We start from the raw sequence: 5,139 nt of genomic DNA on the forward strand, positions 1-5,139 counted from the left end.
AGCTTGGTGTGTGTATTTTTCATGGCTGCTGGAGTGAGACAGGGGGTCACGGGGCTTTACTGTTGCACAGCCAAGAGAGAGCAGCCTTTTCTGTTCACAGACTGTGCACGTTTTTGCATCACAGTTTTCACTGTAAGCACACCAGATGTGTTGACTGCTGTCAAAAGTGTTTCTTAGTGTTTGTAGGGACACTGCACTATTTCGACGTTTAGCGTCATGGATTGTTTTATAGCATTTCAAACAAACAAATTTGGAGTGTTTGTCACTAGTGCCATCTTTGATACTCAACCCAAACACAAGGAAGAGGTCACTGGCTATTTCCGAACACAAATACGGCTTTTTAAAAGATTTTCTCTGCTTTCCTGTAATGTTCAGTCTTCCGCACACTCTACACAGACAGTTTAAAGCGAATACATGACTTTCAGAGGTGTGCTCCATTTTAAGGTCTTCGTTGTATACGGCAATAACGTTAGTAAATTCGGGGGCCCAACATAATAATCCGATGTAGCTTAACAACCACAACTGCGGTAGTACTGAAATTTATACACTCAAAACATGATTTATTAATGAACTCACAAATCGAATCCCCCCAAAAATTCAATGCACCGTTTTGTTGTAATAAATGATTATTAATCCTCAGTTTGAAATAAGAAAAACGTGTTACTCAGGCAGCAAACAGACATGTGTAAAACACTTGGTATAACACGTAGAAGACTGGGACTTTCTTTTAAAGGTTGAGAAATGGTGTTGCTAAAGTCTATTAATTAAAACTACTTGGTGGGTCTTACGGCACCACTGTAATTTAGACTGTAAATGAGACGATTTTATCAAGAACGCATCCCTGACCCCAATAAAAAAAGGTCAACGGGTACCGGGCGAGGTGATAAATCACCGCCGGACAGCAAGAGCCGCGGTACAACTAAAAGGCGCGATTTCGGCTGATTTCGTGCGCCGTGAGTTTGGCAGTCACCCTACACTCAATTCCAGATTCAATACTGAATGATAGGTGCCGTGAACGATAGTCCATAAATGCTTAAAAAAAACAACAACCTCGCCTCATTTCATACACACTGTTCATCTTAACTTGTTCACACCCAAACACCCCCTTCCCCTCCCCACATATATAAACACTCACGAGAGCATGCTGGCGTGCACACTCACTCTCTCACACGCACACACACACACACACACACACACACACACACACACACACACACACACACACACACACACACAAGTTTTCAAAATATTATTACCCAATATCAAGAAAAGCACGCGCGTTCGATGGGGCAACGATCATCTTTTTTGTTCCTTCTTTGTCTTTGTACTACCTGATTTTGGGCCAAAATACCTGAAACTGACCATGAATTTACCTGAAATGGGAACTTTGAGGTTGGCAGCCCTGAGATGAAGATCACCACTCTAGGGTGCCCACTCTCCGCAGCAAGTTTTTAGTGTTGTAGCTCTGATGATGATGATGATTATTATGATGATATGATGATGATGATGATGGGGAGGAGGAAGATTCATAAGATGAGGTATTTTTTTCAGTGGTTTCTGATGATGATGATGATTATGATGATAGTGTATGAATCAACATGCCATAACGAAGATTCTTAAGTTGAGTATTAGTATTAAGCACATCGACTTAAGTTCACTCAGTTGCTGCTCACTACGGTCCAGCCATAGTATGTTTGTAAAATTGCTTTATGTGACTGAGATAGTGTAATGTAACTTGTAACACAATGTGGGTTCATGGTCATGAATATTATTGTGTGCCAATTTTATGTCTCGTGCATTTTGTTCTCATGCCATTGTAAGTACTGCCAATTTCCCTGGGATGAATGAAAAATGTAATTTTGTTGTTCCAGGTCAACTACCTCATTGACGAGGGTGTGTTGGTAGGCAAGGGAAGCAACACAGTGATCTCACTCCTCCATCACTTCTTCGAGACTCATGGGCTTGGGGAGTCAGCAGTATCACTACATTGTGATAACTGCTCAGGCAAAAATAAAAATGGGTAAGTAATAATACCCAAATAATACAACATTTCAAGACATCTCTGTTTATCTTTAGATTTACTTTCATGTCAATGTTTGTTTTGTAATCCTGGGAGTAGCTGGTGAGAACTATGGTGGATTAGTACTTGTTGCTTCACTTTTGCCCTGATCTTGTTCTTCTTTTCTATTTCTTTTGTGTGTGATCATGCTGTCTGTGTGACAGTGTGAGACATATGTTTTTGAAAGAGTCATAGAGAGGAGTATGTGTGTGTGTGTGTGAGAGAGAGAGAGTGAGAAAGAGAGGGAGTGGGGGAGGGATAAATGTTCTGGTATATATCCACGCACATTTCTTTTGTTGTTCAATAAAGTTTATCTTATCTATCTTGTTACTCTCTTGTAATCCTATTATTGGCCCCATACAAATGTAGTACAGAATCAAACTCAAACCTTTAGTTTTTGACCCAAAAATGTGCATCCTCAGGTTTGTTCTGGCGCACTTAAGACGGAGGGTTCTGAGGGGCCTTCACAAAGAAATCACCCTGAACTTCATGATTGCTGGCCACGCCAAGTTCTCGCCAGATCTGTGCTTTGGCCTCCTCTAGAGGAAGTTCCAGCAGGCTGAGGTTCATTGTCTGGAGGGTATGTGCAGAGTGGTGGAGGAAAGTTCATCGGTCAACGTGCCTCAACTGGCTGGAACTGAGGATGGAACTGTCTCTGTACTGACGTACAACTGGCAGACCTTCCTGGCCGACTTTCATACTGTGCCAGGCATGAAAAAAATACATTATTTTTGTTTTGCTGCTGACCATCCAGGTGTAGTCAAACATGCTGAAAGCTTTGGGGATCCTCTTGTTTCAATGACACTCTTACGAGGAACAATGAAACAAGGTTTCCTCTCCATATTGCCTGCACCAAGACTGTCACAGCAGAGAAGGGAGTATCTGTATAACTCCTTTAGGGAATTTGTTACTGATAATAAGAAGGACATCACCTGCTCTCCTCCATAATCATTTATTGCATGTTAAAATTTTTGTTGATTGTATTGTACCAACAGTAACTGTATTGATTAGCTTTTATGTGTGTGGGCGTGTGTCTGCCGTCGTAAGGGAAAACGATGAATGGTCCTGCGCAGGTAGCGAGGCAAATTTTTCAGGAGAGGCAAAAACTGTTTTCACTTTATAACTCTTCTATTTTTCATTCTTTTAAGCTGTAATTCACCAGATATCTGATTGATGTGTTCATAAAGCAGTTTCTAAAGTTTGAATCGTTTAGGTTAAAAAGTAGCAAAGTTATTCGACATTCGTCGATCTCCCTTACATTGCGCACCCGCAGGTGAGCCTTGCAATGTAAACGAAAACGACGAATGGTACGGTTCGTCGTTCTCCCTTACACTCGTGAACGTTTATGGGCGAAGGCGATGGTCAGTTGTGACGCATTATGGATAGTAATGACTGTGTACTGGTTACTACAAATAAAGATAAGACGTATACAAACTAGCTATTATACGTATAAAGTTAGGTGTTTGTTATATTCCAATCATAACTCGGTAAACATCCTTCGTTTTCTTTCCTCGCTTGGTTAAATACTACACAGTCAGTGTACAAATCAGAAGTGCACACATTTTCAACAGCTTGATTTAAAACTGTCTCATTCGCAAACAAAGTTTGGTCTCCATGATATCTCTTTATTGTATTCTCTTCAGAAGCGAGTTGTACTTTTATTTTCGCTAATTGCAAAATTTTCCCTGCACGACCAAAGGGATCAACAATGTTACAATGTCAATAATACAATCAGATCATTGCAAAGTCAAACTTTCATGTAAAAAATGTAACAATCTGAAAAGACTCACAAACGCTTTCGGGAGAGGTGATGCGACGCTTTGTATTTAATAAAGGATTCAGTTGATCGGATCGGAAAACATACCACAAAGTAGAGATCGACAAGGACAGTTTGAATCTGCAAGACATTATACTCGATTGTAACGTCCATCAAGTCAAATAAAAATCGCAAAGCAAGACTAAGTGTCACCACAGTACGTCCACTTTTTAAGTTCGACAAAGAAATTTACTCTCATAACGCAGTGTCATTAATTGCTTGGTAATTCTATAATGATGTCGACCAGTGACAAGTGCTAGACAAATTGCGGCACTATAACCATCGTTGGGATTTGGGATGTCAAATGACTGGACAGCAAACTAACATGACATTAGTCTGTGAACATCTGGGGGACACTAATATGCAGTGCTAATAAATTTCTCCCTAAATACTTTTTTGACCCTCCCATCCCCACCCCTTTCCCCCTGTTCCAATCCGTTTTCCCCTCTCTCCCGCCTGCTCTTGTCAATTCACATCATCAGCATAGGGCTCGTACATGAAGACAGACAGAAAGACACACTAAGTGATACATTCTTATAAACTTGGTCGACGGTACTCCGGTGGAGGGGGTGGTGGTGTATTTGTTTGCAAAAAACCTAGTATGTTTGTACTGACGCAACAGTGACCAACTGTCATTCGTCGCCCATGCCGAATTTGCCCAATGGCAGAGACCAGGGGACAATGCCGAACGAGCAGTGATCCTTGACCGATCGACCATTCGTTGTTCTCCCTTACACTGAGCTCTGGCTCGGATCTCGCCAGTGTACGGGAAAACGACGAACTCTCAATTACGCAACAACGAATATGACAAATTTTTTTCCACCATCAGATGCAGAATGAAATACTCTATGAAATATATAAAAATTGAAAAATTGAAAAATTTTGACCATTCGGTGTTTTCCCTTACGACGGCAGGTGTGTATGTCTGTGTGTGTTTGTAAGTTTCTTTGGTTTGAGTTTTTCATCTTTGTAATCATTTTACTGCGCTCGCAACAGCATAAGATCATATTAGCGCGTGGGACTCATTAAACATTTTCAGTTTGTAGGAAGCCCACTCTTGTCGATTTTAGGACCACCAAGGCATCTTTAACATGTACGACTTGCACACAGGACCTCAGAGATTTTTCTCCCTTATTCAAGAAGGCTAGGTGTTTGATCTTACTGACTCTAGTCGATTTTTAAAATTTAAATCAGATTTTTTAAATTTAAATCGGATTTTTTATATTTTTTATATTTTTTTTAAAGTGCCAACTCAGTTTGGGAT

The 5,139-nt window shown here is 40.6% G+C and overlaps 1 long non-coding RNA gene across 5 annotated transcripts in view; it reads left to right on the forward strand.

Annotated features, from left to right (window-relative positions):
* LOC101851297 overlaps nucleotides 1–3,146 on the forward strand; it is a 79,867-nt gene extending 76,721 nt beyond the window's left edge. For all 5 annotated transcript variants that reach the window (XR_004859112.1, XR_001185240.2, XR_004859114.1 and 2 more), the window contains 2 exons: nucleotides 1,872–2,020; nucleotides 2,482–3,146. This is a non-coding gene — a long non-coding RNA (uncharacterized LOC101851297). The remainder of the gene's footprint in view (nucleotides 1–1,871; nucleotides 2,021–2,481) is intronic.
* The last annotated feature ends 1,993 nt before the right edge of the window (nucleotides 3,147–5,139 follow it).

This window comes from Aplysia californica, unplaced genomic scaffold (genome assembly GCF_000002075.1).
Source record: "Aplysia californica isolate F4 #8 unplaced genomic scaffold, AplCal3.0 scaffold00657, whole genome shotgun sequence".
NCBI lineage: Eukaryota > Metazoa > Mollusca > Gastropoda > Aplysiida > Aplysiidae > Aplysia > Aplysia californica.